General features: G+C 41.0%; 1 non-coding gene across 3 annotated transcripts in view; it reads left to right on the forward strand.

Annotated features, from left to right (window-relative positions):
- Positions 1-17,735, forward strand: part of CRP (C-reactive protein) — a 35,889-nt gene extending 18,154 nt beyond the window's left edge. The window contains exons 4-5 of one of the 3 annotated variants that reach the window (XR_011439132.1): positions 15,662-15,826; positions 17,552-17,735. This is a non-coding gene — a transcript (C-reactive protein). Of the gene's footprint in view, positions 1-243; positions 370-2,768; positions 2,805-15,661; positions 15,827-17,551 lie in introns of those variants that run through there. The other 2 variants (XR_011439131.1, XR_011439133.1) reach the window with 2 other exon arrangements.
- Positions 17,736-18,508: the final 773 nt, after the last annotated feature.

Here is an 18,508-nt window from a genome sequence, read left to right on the forward strand (position 1 = left end):
TGGAAGGCTTCATGAAAGACAGATACTGAGCTAGGCCTGGAACGATGGATATGATTCGTATCTCTAGACATTGGGAGAGAGGATGGGGTGAAGGGTGAAGCAGATTAGTAGCAGGGAGTTTAATGCTGGGAATTCTAGGCACTGTAGTGTTTGGTGGGAAAGATATTTTGGGCAGTGGAGATTGTGAAACATCTCAAATTATGCTATGGGAGTACTTGTTTAATCTTCTGTTTTGGGGCTCAGCTCTGTCCAGGGGCATGTGACCTGCACATGTGGATGTGATGGACTCAGGGAGAGAGACAAATGCTGTTTAAAGCTTCCACATAGCTGACTGCTCAGAAAACCCAATGCTTGGGACTATATTCTCAGGTACTTAAAACCTTTTGTACCTTAGACTTTAGTATGGAAGAGAAAATGCTGGAAGAGATTCTAAAGTGTTGTGCAGCCCTGCAAACAGGGGGCATTTCAGAATACTTCTGAGGAACCCAGTGGTGTGCTCAGCTGCTTCTTAGACTGCCTTACATTTCTTGCAGCCTCATGCTACCTGGTGTTCCGTGGACAGTAAGCCCAGCAAAGCTTAAGGGTAGGGCTCTGTAGGGACCGATCTGCGGTTCTTTCCAGAGCTTGATTGATTTCCTACAATTGGTAATAGGCAGCTCTCCTGAAATTCTGCAATTGCCTCTTGAAATAAGAAAACCCAAGGTCACGTGGATAGGAAATTGCTAATGGGATGGAAACTTTTCCAGATCATTAAAACAAGATCCTGCCCCTTGTCCGTAAGGGAAAGTCTAAACAAACCTCCTTTCTTGGCTACGAAAACCAAAATCAATATCTTGTAACAGCAAAATTCAATGCTATTCTGCTGGATTCTTCTGGGCACACAAAGTTCAAAGAGCCCAGGTAGATGACCCACAGTTGTCCTGACTTAGAATCCAAGTTCTTGGGGTGCTTTCCATAGAGTGCTCCCAATGGTGTTAAACCACCAATAGTCAAAGCTGCTATATTAACTGTGCACAAGGCTGTACAGCCTGTAAGTCATTTTTGTATACATTATCTCATCTAATCCTCATAAAAACTAAAGGAGGTGAGTATTAACTTTGCTACTTCTGCAGAGGAGAAAACTGAGGACCAGAAAATTTAAGCAAATTATCCTAAATCTCAGGGCAAATGTGCATCAGTGGAGAGGTTTACATCTGGTCTTAGGAGTCCAAGTCCATTTGTGCTCTTGAGCAAGGTCCAAAGAGGGGAGGCCGGGTTGGAAACTGTAGGTGGAACGGTGAACACAGAGGTCTGTTGGGTAAAGATCTGATCATCTAGGGATATGCTGGCCCCAGACAGAGACAACCTTTTGCCAGCCTTCTCTCTGCCTGGGAAAATAGTCAGTTAGTGGCAGAGACCCCCACATCTGAAAATGATCAAAGTTATTATGTAGTTCAAATCCCTCATTTTTCAGATGAGGAATCGGAGGCCCAGGGTTAAATGTCTTGCAAAGATTTACACTGCTAACTGATGACAAAGCTGGCATTATTGCCCAGTGTCCTGGATCGTATGCAAGAATTTCTACTGTTACACCTGAATGCTCTTCCTGCTACACTCTCTCTCCTTTTGTCTAGGCAGAAATGTGTTTACAGTGAAAGATGATTGGGTATTCCTTAGATAAGTGAGCTAAAATTAACACTTGCTACCATTCATCGAACACCTGTGATATGCCAGGTTCTATCCTAGATATTTCACGTGAATTATTTTTAATCTTCACAAGAACTCTGAAAATTTGTATATACTATTATCTCTGTGTGGGGACTGAGACCGGCGGTGGGGAGGGGCTTGGCAAGACAATACTGAGCTCATGCTCTTTCCACTGTGCGATGCGGCCTCTGTAATAATTTATCTCTTGTCCTAGAAAACAGCAACGTCTGAATTTTTTACATGTGCAAGTATCATTTTTGAGAAATCATTAAAATTCAAACTGTCTGTGTTTATTCCTAGAACTATATCTGACTAAAAAAGGAGATAAGGGAGATGAATCAGTTATCGCTTTTGAAATAGTCCTTAGAATCTTGATTAATAACTATTTCTTTATTGTGAAGGAAAACCAACAATTTTTTTAAAAACTGTACTTCAAGTCATATGCTTAAGTAATTTTTTTAGAAGAGACACAGGTTTTGTTTTTTTTGACCCCTATTCATCTGGAGTGCCTGGGGTAGAGCTCTAGAGGTTGTTTTGTGTTAATTAGTTCTTCCCTTCAGGTTCTAATACCTTTAGGACATGAAGCATAGTCATCATTTATACGTCAGTTAGAGTTACTTGATATACCTGCTGTCCCCTTAGCATCTGTGATATGCCTTCCAAATTTAAAAAAAACAGCATAGTTTTGTAATTTGGAAACTGAGGAATGGTGAGGTCTGAGGGCCCTGGCTCTGAGGGAGGATTTGGACCACAGGTGGGCAGCATGGAATCGCTCGGGACTTGAGAACCCACAGGGAAGGGTGCCAGGAGCTGGGAAAATGGAACTGACAGGAAGTTGGGAAAGTGTCAAAGTGAAATTTCTCAATTTCCGTTCTTTTCCCTGACCCTTAATGACTATTTCTTGGCCAAATCCTGATACGACATAGGTGGCCAATTACTGGCTTAAAAGTTCTGACCTTTGTCAGGCTCTGCATGGGGGGCCATGATGTGTCTTTCAGTATGATTCCAAACACTATACCTCTGTCATTTGGCTCCATCCCTGTTTACATGGATCCTCTGTTTTTTCCACCTGCACAACCCAGAAGGATCACATCCTGGATTGCTCCCACAGAACTGAGGTAAGAGCCTTCCTCCTGAAATAGCAGGTACCTCAGTGTCAAGGCCATCGTGACAATACCTCTGGTGCCTGTGAATTTTCTGGTTCCTAATCTCTGGCTTTGTTTTTAACCTATATACTTAATCTTGACTCCTGATATGTGCCTCATCATTTGGCTTCTGAGTCCTATTGGCTTTCCCATTCCCAGCCTCTGCCTGTAATTCTTAGATTTGTTTTATTTTTCTGCCTGGATTCCCATCCTGGCTCTGGGATGCCCCATCAGCACCAGTCCTGACCCAATAGGGAGATTCATCTCATTGAGCAACCAGGTAAATGAGAGGACTGTGGAAGGAGTTGACAATCTCACATTGTCATCTAGCATCTGGCACAATTCTCATGGTCTTTTTGATCATGGCATTGCTTTTACCTGTAATAAGAGTTCAAAGGATGTTTCAACAGAAGAAATATTTTGTAGTCAAGGGGCAGTTATTGTTATTCTTTCCAGTTGTTGAGTTAGCTATGCATTTATAAGTTATAACACAGTGTTCCAAATTTATGTGTTCCTGTGGTGTCCTGAAATTGGGGTCAGTCCACCTCTCCAAAGAAGACTAGACATGTTCCTGTGATAACAGGATATTTGATAGAGGCTTTATGGGTGATAATTTCTACTGCTTCTTCCTCATTCTAAAAGTGAACAAGTCAATTTCCCCACAGAGCCTAGATTTGTAGGTATGAAATGATGTATGTATGTATGTATGAAATCCCAACTGATCTCAAGAAGATATTATTAAAGGAAGAATTTCCCATCCAACACAACTAACCCATATCAAGATCCTTGATTGGGAAAACAAAACTCAATATCTGATCCTAGCAAAGCTCTGACCCTTTATCTCACAGGTTTGTTGAGAGTGTGTAACCATGGGTAGTTTCTTGGGCAAATGAGCCCAAGATTTATTTCTCACCATTTTCTGGGAGTATATTGAAACATCTGCAAATTAAGATGGGATGGGCTCTCAAATATCAGTTCTTTCAGACTATTGTTCTTAAGAATTCATACTGTGCTTGTTTCTAAAATTATAGATGATTGTGACAGATAAGTCGATGAGTCAATGTCATCTCTTAGAGTTCATGATGACTTTAAAGGCATGTTGTCAACCACATTTCTAATGAAAGTCAAGCACTTTCAGGTGTGGCTCTTAAACTAGTAGTTGATTTCCACAATGTCACACTTTATACTGCACTTATAGCTGCTTTTTAAGCTGCAGGATTTGGTGGGGTTGGGAATGCTGAGCTCAGGAAGGATTTGGGACAGTGCTTGGCAATCCCATGACATCTTGGTTGTTCTTTCCCATCATCAACCTGGCATTGACTGGATCAACAACCAAGCACTATTCCCGGTTTATGTTGAAATTCTCTTTGTCCTTTGAAATCTTGAGTAAAGATTTCCTCCTATTGTGTAACTCAAAAAGTCTGATGAAGTATCAGGTTTGACATTCTGTTTCTGGAAATTGCTCTCACAGAGGCCACATGTGGGTGTTCTAGAGTTGCTCAAGTGACGGTTAGTGCTGGATGATGCAATGGAGGCCACAAGCTAAGTCCGTGTGGCAATAAAACACATCCTATAGGAACAGAGAGAGAGATAAGCAGGGGCAAATCTAAGACGGATGCAACAAGAACTTGAAGGATCTATCACTCAGACAACCAAGGTCATAGAGAGCAGAATAGGAACACCAAGAAAACAGTCCCTGATAAACCAATGCAGTAATTGGAAGTGTTTCTGGCGATGTGAAGGAGGACTCTGGAGGCCTCCAGGGTGAGATAAGGCAAGCAATCAACATGTCAAGGTAATTTGTTAGCAGTTCTGGCTTTGGGTTGAGGTGTGTAAACCTGCCTGCTGTGATGTATGAAGCCTGCTAACCTGAGGAAACTTGGCTATAGAAGGATAATAGTAAAGTGGAGCCTGTTTGGAACTGACAAGAGGGGCCATCCGTACCTGTAAATGTAACATCTGTCCCAAGGAAGGCAGACCCAGATTACAAACTGCTTATATAGATCAAGGGGTAGGCATGGCCTCCATATTGGACTGCAGGGTATTTTCCTGCTTTCCCTGATCTTGCTGAGTAGCTCTTATGGACTGATGTTCTCAAAAAGCTGGGAAATGGGTATAGGATTTAGTGAAGTTTCATCAGTATAGGCCAAGGGGACACTAACTATAGCTCTCTGAACTCACACCAACTGTGCACATCCCTCACCATCTCACTGAGCCCACACAGATTCTATACCACGCACTACCTTGTTAATCTCACACCTGACTCTGTATGTTTTTCACTGTCCTACTAAGCTCGCACCACCAGCACACACCCTTCTCCATCTCAACAATTTCACATCCGCTCTGCACTGAGCTCAGTAGAGATCACACAACCAGGCACACTGACTTCACACAGACTATGTGTTGCTGTGACAGGCAGATGGTGGCCTATGACTCTTTGGCAGCCTCAAGGTTGTCCCTCAGATTTGGGATTCAGGGGGCATGACGTGTGTGATAGTCACCCCCCTCATTTTGCTCTTTATAGCTTCTACTGGGACTGGTATTCACACAGTCATTTCTCTAAAAAAATAACCCTCGTTAATTTTTCATGGATGAGTTTCCTATCTTCTTAACTTCAAGAGTCCTACTTTCTGCTCACCCTGCCCATCTTAGCCTTTGGATATTATTTTTATGTTAATGACACTTCCCATAATAAAGACGCTGTTGCTTCAGGTCTTTGTTCTTTCTAATCTGTCCTATGTTATCACTTGTTGATAGGGACAAGTCACTTAGCCCGTTTGAACTTCAGTTTCCTCATCTGTAAAATGAAGGCAAAAACACACCGAGGACAGTAACCCACTTAAGCCACAAGCTGATAAGTGGCAGAGTCCAGGCCTGCACTCAGGTCTGCTGATCCGTTCCTATGACACGAATAACTCACAGCTTGTTGTGAAAATCAGATTAGGTAACGTGCTGAAAGGCATTTTGTGCTCTCAAAAGTGACAGGAAAATCTGTGTGATTATTGGTAGAGATTTATGCTCCCTAACAATCCTAGTGACAGAGTGAGGGCTCTGCTTTTAGAGAAAATTACTTTCCTTTACTGTTTTGTTTCTCCCACAAACCTTAGGGGAATGGCTTTTAGGCTTTGTAAAGAGTCAACTAATACTTATGAGGCTCTAAACTACAGTTAATGAAGCTTCTGTTGGCCTTGCCCAGTGTCTGAGTCTTCTCTGATCTTGCCGTAAGCTAATGTTAGTTCTCCTCTGTCACCAGGGACCACAGTAATAATATCATCCCTTTTAGGTGTACCATCTGTGTGTGTGTGTGTGTGTGTGTGTGTGTGTGTGTGTGTGTGTGAGTGTGTATCCCTGACAAGAGTCACAAGGATACCGTGTTCCTATTTTATATCTATGTGGCTCAGAGCAAAGCTCAGATATTGTTGGGTTCTATATGAATGAAAACCCCTTCGTGAGGGAGATGCGAAAGAAAGAACATTTTGAGGAAATGGAGGCAAAGCTGATCTTAGAGCAGGAACAGGATTTCTTTGGTGTGGACTTTATTGAGAACCATTCTTTGGAGGCAGATAATGGAGATAAAAACTTGAGAAATTTTTTATCCCAGAATGGATTAACACTGTGGATGGTGGTGGGGCCTTTAGTCCTAATGTCCTGGACTGGTGGGTGCTGATGGATGTGCATGTGGTGTTTGTTCCTCAAGCCCCAGCTGCGGTCCTGGGGTCCTCATGCTCTCAGAGGGCGGGGTCCTTCCGGTGCCTCCTGGAGAGTGCTCCTCCCACTTCTGTCTCAGATTCTGTTGCCATTCACTGCCATCCACACTGAGGGGCTGGCTCTTTCCTCTCTCTTTCTATCCGACCCAAGAACACTTCAGAGGATCTAAGAGAGTTCTTGAGAGGAATGAGCTTCTTTAAGAAAGGTCACCATAAATAATAGAATTGTAGGATTTTTTAAACGGAAGAGGGTCTCAGAAACCTTATGGTTCAAAGTTCTTATTTGATAGATGAGGACACTGAGGCCCAGAAAGGTTAAGTGATTTGTGCAAAATTTTGCAGCACAATAGTGTCTGTGTTTGGATGATGATGCAGGTTTCTTGATTTCTAACTAAAAGCTTTTTTTTACTGAGTCTTTTTGCAATCAAGAAGCAGACAATGTTTTGATGAATAACTATAGGAGAGTTAGGGCAGATTTAAGAATTACCTGATTTATTATCTGGCAGTAGTAGCCACTCTAAGAGAAAATGGCTCTCAGTTAGTTTTAAGCAACAATGAGGGCCACAAAAATGCACAAATAAATTGTAATGCCCCGTCCGCATTTCTCAGTGCTCTTCATTGCTCTTTCTGTTTATGGTCGCACCTTCTAGTGTCTTCCATCTTAATAAACTAAAGACACAAGGAGGTACCCATAGGAGTCTATCTTTTTTCTTTTTTTGCTCACAAACACGGGTTCTTATGAAAGCCCAGAAAGGAAGAGAATAGAAAGGTTATATTTCCTTCATCTTGCTCTCCACTGACTGACTTCATTTGTGGCCAGGGACTGTGGGCCTGGGCTTATTTCCAAGGCTATGTGTAACCAAGACTGGAAATGGAAAACTTAGCAATGGTGTTCAGCAGTTTTCTTCTTCTATCTTTAAAGAAAATGTTTATTTAAAAATGTCATTTAAATAAATTCAACTAGCATGAAAAGTTATAAAATAAAGAGTTTGCATTTTCACCCAGTGGGGTGTTGGAGCTGACCCAGACTGGCTCACCAGAATGGATCACTATTCAGGAATTATTGCGAGCCTGTTTAAGTCATCGGTAGCTTGAAATCAGACAGGTGGGAGTGTTTTCACCATGGAGATCAGCAAATGCTACAAGTCAGGAATTTATTTATTTATTTTAAATCATAGATTCAGTTTGATTGCACAATATCTTTGCCACATAAGAAGTTCCACTGCCTGGAGATAATCATTGTTAATTTTCTTATGTAAACATCCAGGAAAATGATTAGTCCTATAATAGCACATATGCATCGATTATTTTAATTCATTTATAGAAAGAGAATAATATTTTATGAAAGTTTCTTGAGCTCTTTCCATATCAACACATATAGATCTAACAACTCACTATTTTCAGTTGTTCTATAGTGGGCTATGTTATGGCTCTACCATAGTTTATTTAACCAATCTCTTAGTGATGGGTGTCTTTATTTGGGTTTCTCCCAAAGTAGACCCTGAGACATGGGTTTGGGTGCAGATAGTTTATTAGGGGTGAACGAGGAAGCCAAGTGAGACAGTGAGCAAAGTGGGACAGGGAAGTTTGCTTGTTTAAATCAGGATCCAAATAAGGTTTTCACGTTTGATTGGTTTATATGTCTCCTAAATCTCTTTGGATTTATAGGCTCCCCATTTGTCATCTTTTTCCCTTGCAATTTATTTATTGTAGAAACTGGAGGCTCGTGGTATAATTTAATATGTTCTTCCATATGCTGTGTTTTCTATAAATTATTGGTGGATGTAAAGGTAGAAATTTGTCCCAGTTTAACAATGATAATAAAATAATGATAGGTATTCTGATTGTTAAGCTCCATTTATTTTTATTAACACTATTTTTTTATAATAGACTTTGTATTTTAGAACAGTTTTAGATTTACAGAAAAACAGAGAAAATCGTACAGAGTTCCCCATATACTCCCCCCGCACCCCTGACAATTTCCCCTCTATGAACATCTCACTTTAGTATGGTACATTTGTTACAATTAGTGAACTGATATTGATGCATTATTATTAACTAAAGTCCGTAGTTTATTTAGATTTCCCTGGTTTTTACCTAATGTCCTTTTTCTGTTTCAAGATTTCATCCAAGATATGTTACATTTAGTTGTCAAGTCTCTTTAGGGTCTCTTTGGCTGTGACAGTTTCTCAAACCCTCCTGGTTTTTGATGACCTTGACAGTTTTGAAGAGTATTGGTCAGGTGAATGGTAGGATGCTCATCTATTGGAATTTGCCTCATGTTTTTCTTCTGATTAGACTGCAGTTATGGGTTTTGAGGAGGACAATCACAGAGGTAAAGTGTCATTTTCATCACATTTTATCAAGAGTATAAACTATTAATGTGATTTGTGACTGTTGATGTGAACTTTGACCACGTGGCAGGAGTGGTATCTGTCAGGTTCTCCACCGTAAAGTTACTCTCCCTGCTCCCAAACTTCCACACTCTTTGGAAGGAAGTCACCGAGTGCAGCCCACACTTAAGGAGTGTTAAGTTATGCTCCCCCTCCTTGTGGATGGAGTTGTATATACAATTCTTCGGAATTCTTCTGCATGAGATATTTGTCTCTTCTCCTCAATATTTATTTACTCAATCATTTATATATATCAATATGACTCATAGATATTCTATCTTTTGGGCTACAATCCAATGCTGCTTTATTTTCTGCAGCTCAAACTGTTCCAGCTTTGGCCAGTGGGAGCTCTTTCAGCTGGCTGCAGCGTCCCTTTGACACACTCCTCTCATTGTGGGTTATCATTTATTTATTTTTTAGCACTTTCTTAGTTTCTGGGCTCCACTGGTTTTGAGGAATAGAAATTTACTCCATTCGCTTCCAGTTTCGAGTGGGGCGATTAAATTTTTTGGTAAGAAGTACATAAAGTTTTACTCTCCTTCTCATTTAATGAAATGTCATGGCTAGCTTTGCTTGATTTCTTAAACCACTGGGGTCAACAATCCTCCCCCGCCAACCCTCCATTCCCCATCCATAATCCTTTTAACTCCTTCCAAGCCACATGTCCCAAAGCACAAATTCCCTATCATAGAAATTATATATAATGCTCTATCAGCTGATTAGATTCCCCTTAAGTTTGTTGAAAAGAAAAAAATTTAAAAAGCACTTGACTTATAAAAGGATTTGCTTCCCAATATCCAGTTACTCTGAATTATATGGAAAAGACTTTATCAAGACTTATCAAATGACCCTTAATTTTATCTATTTCCTTTTAGAAGTATTTATTCAACCCAATATGCTTAGAAAGGTTTAGCAAAATTTGAATATTAATTTTAATACAGCATTGTTAATTTTGATAACATACATTTATTATGCACTTTTTTGGGGGGAGCAAAAGTCTTAGCTCTGGAGATTTAACTCAGTCAATTTGTGGAAATTACCCACCATGTAACCTAACAATGGTGGGCCATTAATTATGCCAGGGCAACAGGCATGAGCAATGACCGCCCTGGGCAAACTGAGACATATGTTTACCTTATCTAATGAGCAAAGCCACTATTCGTTGTCAAAATCAATCAGCCAAATCAACCACTTTTCTGTCAGAAAAAGTCTGACTTCATGTTCAATTCAAATAAACTTGCTATTATGCATTCCCATGACAACCAGTTCACTTCTGAACACAGCGACTAGCTGGGGATGAGATGATCCCATTTCCTCACACATCAATTTAAAAAGATGCAAGTTTAACTCCATTGATTTTATAATATTTACAATTTAAATGGCAACATCCAATACTCCTACAAGTCAGAACTCCACTTTTTGCAACCAAAGCTTGTTCATCAATAAAATTGTGTTCCCAAGCTAAAGCAAATTTTAAAGCATGGATAAAAGAAATAAAACTTAATTTCTGCATCGTCATTGTAGCAAGCAGGGCCTAGTGCAAAATGAAAATGTGGGACTCCTTGTTCAGAAATTAAGTATTTCATGATGCCAACAGCAGAGTTTCAAAGCCAGCACAGGGTCTTCTGAGTGGGGCCCTTCTGAGGCAGGGACCTGTGTGACATTTCAGGTCACACATTCACGAGCTGGCCTGGACAACAATTTTGTTTGTAGACACCCTTATGTCCCCTTCCTAGTATAAGCCAAATCAACATGAATAAAAGTTTCCAAAATTTAAAAATAACATCACCAAGGCACTCTTTGCATGCATTTTCTTCTCTATCAATGCGGACACCATCTATTAACTGGAAATGTCTGTGGATTTTCCTGTCTGTAGGTCACAGGAAATCTATCTACCATAATCTTTACCTTACACTAGTGAACAGTTTTCTCAGTGCCTCAGTTTCCTCATCTGCAAAATGGGAATAATGGACCTATCCCAAATTTTAAAGACTGAGTTAATATGGGAATGCACTTAGAGCAGTGTCTGGCATATTGTAAGTGCTATAGAACTGTTTGCTATTATCATTATTATTATCATTCCTATTATTATTTGATTGTTTCATTCACTATCCTAACTACAATAATGTCAGAATAGGGAACTGATTTAATGGCAGTGACAGACTTGGCATGTAAGATCCTTTTCCTATCAATAGTGCACCAGATATCATAACCTTTTCCACATTTATGTAAGAGTCTCTATTTTTCACTAGAAAAATAGTGACACTGATGCCAGCCCTGATATCGGTTCCCCTGCATTAAGCCCAGCATATGTGGGGTTAAAACCAAAGCACTCTTTTCCTGCTTACTTCCTGGCTCCCTGGCTCCAGAATCCACTATCTGCCATGGAGACGGACACAGCCAAGGACAGTTACCTGGATTCCATATCATCTCCTCCTCCTTCCAGAAAACAGTGTCCCAAGGCTGAAGGCAAGCTAGTGGGAAAGCTCCGACCAGCAAGGACACTGACTCCCCCTCCCTCTCTACAAGCAGCCACATTCCTTACAAACCTTTAAAACTCCTTGCCTCCCCTCCTTTGGGGAGATGAGATGAAATGAGACAAATTTGAGGGCTCACTCTCGTCTCCCAGCTTATATCACCCGAAATAAAAACCCTTTTCTTGCCATAAGCCTGGCATTCCAGTTTTTACTTGGCTCCTCTTGTGTGGCGGGTAAAGAACCTATGTTTGTAGGCGGTAACAACACTAGTGAGCAATGCTGATTCTTATAAGGTTCTTGGAGCCAACCCTGATCACTGTGTTTAAATGTTAAGCTTACTGATAATGGTACCAGTGCCCTTAGCTTTCCTCACAATTAATTGATTTAATTTTAGAGTCTGAATGTTCTGTAAATAAATTACTGTACATTGCATTAGAAATTTTTTTCATACTGTTGTTTCACAGTGTTTTATGATGAAGATCACCAAACAGAGTTGTTATTAGAAAGAAATACAGGTTATATGTAAGATTCATTATATTTAAGTATTGGTGTTTGCTTTCAATTCTACTTCGGTATCTCTTGGAACTTTGGTTGAAAAACTTCCTTTATATTTTTATTAGAGCTTGAGTCTGTTATAGAAAACCCCCAGACTTTTGCTTCACTGTGTCGGAGGGAATCTCCATGTCTGCTTTCTTCAAGACTCTGATTCCTTCTTATTGGAATCTTAGCCACAGATTGGCAAATTTTAAAAAATTTAAATGACGTAAAATGCCAACTTCTTTTACTAGAGAGTAATGGTGCAATTCAAAACTGAAATCAAATTTGCGTGAAATCCATCTGTATTAGTTTCGTAGGGCTGCTGTAACGAAGTACCGCAGACTGGGTGGCTTAAAACAACCGAAGTGATCGTCTCCCAGTTCTGGAGATAAGAAGTGTGAGATCACGGTGTCAGCAGGGCCACGCTCCCTCTGAGACTTAGCGGGGACTTCTTCCCTGCCTCTTCCTAGCTTTTGGTGGTTTGCCGGCAATCTCCAGTATTCGTTAGCTTGCAGCTGCATCACTCCAGTCTCTGCAGTGGGGGCGTCACAGCTGGTGTGCAAATGGTTTCCTAGATTCACCCCCTTGGGGGCCAGAGTCAGGGCTCCAGAGCTAAATGCAGCAGGATCATTTTAGAAAAGGGAAATTGAATAGAATTACTTATTAGAGGCTCCTGTGCCTGCTGGAGTTCGAACTCTGTGAGAAAATTATTGGAAACCTGGGGAGTTAGGGGCAGCCAGTTGTGTTTCCCTGGCTCTGCTACACTCTACCCATGTAGCCATTCTTAGAAGGCTGGGAGGTAAAAAATTGAGGCTCCATCTCCATTTTATGGAATGAATATACCTTCCTTCACCAAGAGCTTTGACAGGTACAGCCTGGATATAGACCCTAGAGAGGGGCAGAATAAATGATCACTAATGCAAATAATGTTTCACGACTGTATCATGGGATCAAGATTCAAAGCTTTATCAGGAAAGCAAGCAGAATTATTCCCCAGCAGGGAAATCCATGTGGGTTACGTATTAGAGATTCTTGTGACCGCACAGCTCCACTTCCAGGTGTGCAGATTCAAAGCCAAGAAAGATGAAATGCATTGAGGTAGGACAGAGGGAAATCTCTGTCTCTGTATTATGGCATGAATTCCTCTCCTTCTTCTCTTTTCTCCACTCTTAGAGCTCTAAGGAATAACCAGAACAGAGAGCTCATTCCTCAGGGGAAAACAATTGAATATCAGAGCTAGAAAGGATTGTAGAGATCATTCAGCCCAAAACACCTCGGAGACATCAGGTGTCTTGACTGAAACCACACAGCCTCATGTTCTTGACAGTTCTGGTGCTATTGCCCTGACAATGCAGGAAATCTGGCCGCATTCCAAGCCAGGATCCAGGAGCCATGATGATGGGCTGTCCTTGGGAATGTTCAGTAATAAATAGCAGACCCACAACTACTCTTGCTTTGCAACTATCTCGCCCAATGTTCTTCTTTATAATGGAGGACCCTAAGGCCCCAACAGCCCTTACCTTCTTCTCGCAGACTCTGTGGATTCAGCCTATTGCACTTTCTTCTTCAAACATCTGCTCAGTCTCCGGTGCTTCTCACTGGTGCTTCACACTGAACGGATTTAACATTAAGTCTGTGTGTGTGTGTGCGTCTGATATTTAATATTGTGGTTTATAAATCTTCTGGAAATTGGAGTAGCTTTTCATAGGTATGTAGTTCCAAGCCCTTCTCTCTGTGAATGGAGGTAAGATGATTCTTGAATCCCATAGCCAAAGATAATGAAGTGACCCTATTGATGAGTACAGGACTAAATCTTAAAACTATAAAGAATGCTGCCTGCCAAGAAAGAATCTGGAGGGGCCGGCTCCAGGGCCAAGTGGTTAAGTTCGTGTGCTCTGCTTTGGCAGCCCAGGGTTTCGCTGGTTCAAATCCTGGGCGCAGACCTAGAACTGCTCATCAAGCCATACTGAGGTGGTGCTATATGAGTCCGATATAGCTGAGCCAGAAGGACCTACAACTAGAATATACAACTATGTACAGGGGGCTTTTGGGGAGAAGAAACGACTCTTTTTTCTGAGCAGTAGGTTCTAAAATGAGCTTAAGTTGTTTAGTAAACCATGTTGTAAACACTTGTGCTGTCATAAAGCCTTTGTTGTTCCATTTATAGAGGACAAGCAGAGTAGATTCAACATAATTCTTAAAGGCTTTAGGATTTTTAGAATGGTAAATGAGCATTGGCTTCACCTTAAAGTCAGCAGCTGCATTAGTCTCTAAGAAGAGAGTCAGCCTGTCCCTTGAAGCTTTGGAGCCAGGCATTGACTACTTTTCTGTAGCTATGAAAGTCCTAGTTGGCATCTTCTTCTGATATAAGACTGTTTCTTCTGCATTGAAAATCTGTTGTTTGATGTAGCCACCTTCATTAATTCTCTTAGCTAGATCTTCCGGAGAACTTGCTGCAGCTTCTACATCAGCACTTGCTGCTTCACCTTGCACTTTTATGTTATGGAGATGGCTTCTTTCCTTAAACCTCATGAACCAAACTCTGCCAGCTTCAAACTTTTCTTCTGAAGCTTCCTCACCTCTCTTAGCCTTCATAGAATTGAAGAGAGTTAAGACCTTACTCTGGATTAGGCTTTGGCTTAAGGAAATGTGGTTGATTTGATTTCGTATCCAGACCACTAAAACTTTCTCCATATCAGTAATAAGCCTGTTTCACTTTCTTATCATTCATGTGTTCGCTAGAGTAGCATTTTTAGTTTCTTTCAAGAACTTTTCTTTTGCATTCACAAGTTGGCTAACTGTTTGATGCAAGAGGCCTAGTTTTTGGCCTATCTTGGCTTTCAACATGTCTTCCTCACTAAGCTTAATCATTTCCAGCTTTTGATTTAAAACGAGAGATGTGAAACTCTTCCTTTCACTTGAACGCTTAGAGGCCATTGTAGCATTATTAATTGGCCTAATTTCAATATTATTGTGTCTCAGGGGCTAGAGAGGTCTAAGGAGAGGGAGAGAGACAAGGCAACAGCTGGTTGGTGGAGCAGTGAGAACACACACAACATTTATGAATTAAATTCATGGTCTTATGTGGGAGCAGTTCACGGCATGCAAAAACAATTAGAATAGCAACATCAAAGATCGCTGATCACAGACCACCATAACAAACATAATAATAGTTAAAAAGTTTGAAATATTGTGAGAATTACTAAAATGTGACATAGAGACATGAAGTGAGCAAGTGCTGTTGGAAAAATGGCGTTGATAGACTTGCTTGACACAGGGTTGCCACAAACCTTCAATTTGTAAAAAATGCGTTATCTGCCAAGCACAATAAAGCGAAGTGCAATAAAATGAGGGATGCCTGTACACTATTTGAATTTCTGAATCAGCCTTGCCTGGAACCAAATCTACACCTGGACTTTCCAAATTCATGAGCCAATAAAGCCCCTGTTTACTTGAGTGAGTTTGAGCTGTTTTTTGATGGCTGCATTTGAAGCTGTGACTAGCTTTTCTAAAGATCCTCGGAAACCAAATCCCTGTGAATTTAGACTGACCATTACTGTCCTGGAATACCATGTCTACAGCACTCGAACCTCTCCTAGAGCCTCCTGTGGGGATTGTCTCTGACAAGCAAGCCCCTCTTTTCTGATAGCTGGTCATTCACGTGGGGTCAGTTGTGGGGTTTTAAAAATCTGACTCTATCATTATTTCAATTTGAGGAACAAAAACTAAAGATCGTTGAGATCCAAGAATCTGCTGTCAGCTTCAATGACTGGAATGCAATTGCCCAGTGTGCTTGGGTCCTTTGTGGAAAAGGACTCCTCAAAGATGATGGCTGCTGGTTTCCTCCAGAGGTGTCCTCCCGCATAGCCTTTCAGTACTGGGTGAGCAATTACAGTTACTCCACAGAGGTCACATCCAGGCATGAAATATGCGGCTCCCTGTAACTACTTTGGGGAAGTACTTTGGGGAAGGCATATAGTAGATTAGTTAAACATAGAGGATCTGGAATCTGATTGCCTCAGTTCCAAGCCTGGCTTTACAACTGACTAGCTATGTGACCCTAGGAAACACAACCTCTTTATGTCTCAGTTTTCTCATCATCAAGTGGGGAAGGGATAATAGTAAATTAGCTCAAAGGGTTGTTCTAAGAATCAAATAAGCTCATGCATATAGAGCACTTAGTGTAGTCCCAGGCACGTGGTGAGCTCTCAAGACAGTTATCTGCTGTTATTGTTACCAGGCTGTTTTGTATCATATTCCTAAACACAGGTTCATTGTATACCATCAAAGTGCAATTTGGTGGAATTGGTCTGGGACAACAGCATTTGAGGGATCTAATTTGCTAAAAATTAAGTTCAGAATATTAGGAGGATGAACAGCAAATCTTTGAGGTCATTATTTATGAATATTATTTCCCTAACAGACTTTTGATAATCAGTTGGAAGTGTAGAAGTTAAGGATACGTTCTTGGGCAAAAATGTGAGTGCAAGTATTCTCTGTTGTCCAATTAGGGCAGATCCATACACCCTGACATTCAGCTAAGCAGAAGAGAGGGTTGATACATTATAGTTAAAGAATCCAGTTAGGAAATATGTCTTAATTATAGAAGACCATCCCAACTCCCCAGGGATGTGGGCTGAGATAATATTTTCCTCAGAATTCAATTACTGATACCTTACTACATGTGGTTTAGTGGACAGCCTCTGGCCCTAATAGTTTTAGTCAGGAAAATTTTTATTGCTAGTATTCACATTCAGTGATCACTAAAAAATCTCAATAAAGCATTCTTAGAATGTTTAAATTTAAACAATTTAGCTTACGGGTAGATAATTTAACATAATTTTGTTAGAAAATATATCCAAGGCGACTGGTCTATTGTTGTACTATATGGACTTGTTAGACATCATTCCAATTAAACGTTAGATGACATCTGCCAGAGGATGATTTTGGTTTGGGTGAGTTGGGTCTAAGCAATTCTTTTTCACAGTAAGTGGAGAGTAAGATCCATTGTCCAATGAAGACCACTTCTAGCTGATGTTAATAAAGCCATGTCATCAGCACTGGCGTTCCTTGATAGCAGGGATCATGCATCCAGTTTGCCTAGAAGAAGAATCAGGCATTAAGGCTTAAGTTCAAAAGACAGAAGGCCAAATGATAGATAAAACCGACAATAAAAGCCACTGTAACGGGCGTCCATGAGAAAAATGAGGTAAACTATACAAAAGGCACATGCATAGTAGACCATAAACATTTCTTTCCTTCAAAAGAGGTAAGGAGAATGGATTTATACTCTTCTATCAATGAAATGAAGTTTGGATGCAATGGGGGTAGTGGCCCAGCACCTGAAGAGATACTATAGTACATTTACAGGCCAAATAAGAGGGGGCAGACCACTCGCATACATCAGAGATTGTAAATGTCTAATCATAGGGAGATGCTGGAGGTTGCTACTTGATAGAACACTTTCCTGGGGACTGAAAATAGTCAAGTTGGTGCAGGAGTCAGGGCCAGGGCTTAAGTGCCAAGCCTGACCCAGTGTGAGCACTTTAGCAAGAGATGCAACATGGTCATGTGCAGAGCAACCACCTAAAATCTCCCTCTGTCAGGCAGAAACACTGGATCACTGGTCTTGGTGACAAGCCTTGCATGGTCTCCAGCCAGATGAGTGGACAAGCACCCATCTCTGTAGTCAATCCATGGCCGGGATGAGAGACTAAGTCTGCCTCAGAAATGGGGCTGGGACCTGACGGAAATGGCTTTGGAGTCCCAATGAACAAAGTAGGTAGGATGGTAAGTCTGTGATTTTTTTTCCCCGTACTTTTCACTATTCCCAAGTTTGGTGTGCCCCAGGGAAAAAAGTATGGACAAATGAAGCACACATGACTCCAGATCATTAAAACAACCACCAAAATACTCAAATGGGGTTGCTGAAGTACAGATTTCTGATCCGTAGAATCCCAGGGAAAGAAGAGAAGTGCTGCTTTGATTTCTAAATAGCTTTATCCTAAGATAACCAACCTCTAGTCTCAGATGGGTAGGCGTAACTTGCTTGGATTCCTTCCCTGCATTTCTCAGCCTCTGTCTCAGCTACACATCTTTTCATTTCTCCTGTACCGGAAAGTGGGTTAAGTGGGTTTGTTAGCCTTCTTTTTCAGAAAATGCAGCCTCCTATCTCAAATTTCCTGGATCGCCTGGTCCAGTAATTCTTAAATTGTGGCCTGCTGACTACAGGCATCATTGTCACCTAGGCTGTTTATTATGAGTGTAGATTCATTGATCCCAGACCTACCAGATTAGACTCTCTGGAGTTAGAACCCAAGAATCTGCAATTCACAAGCTCTTTTGCCCAATATGTTTTTGGAACCATCACTTTAGTGTCTTCCCGGCAGCTCAGAGGCTTCTCTGGGGGACATGCCTGGATCCCAATAGGCTTGAAGGCAAGTGGTCATCTTTAAAGAAGGATCTAGTATATATTGACTCAGCTTATTGCCTTGGCCTGTGTCTGGTGCACTCTCTGTGAACTCATTCAGTGTGATCACCCCTACCCTATGGCCTTTTCATAC

The sequence above is a fragment of the Equus caballus genome, chromosome 5, assembly GCF_041296265.1.
Source record: "Equus caballus isolate H_3958 breed thoroughbred chromosome 5, TB-T2T, whole genome shotgun sequence".
Lineage (NCBI taxonomy): Eukaryota > Metazoa > Chordata > Mammalia > Perissodactyla > Equidae > Equus > Equus caballus.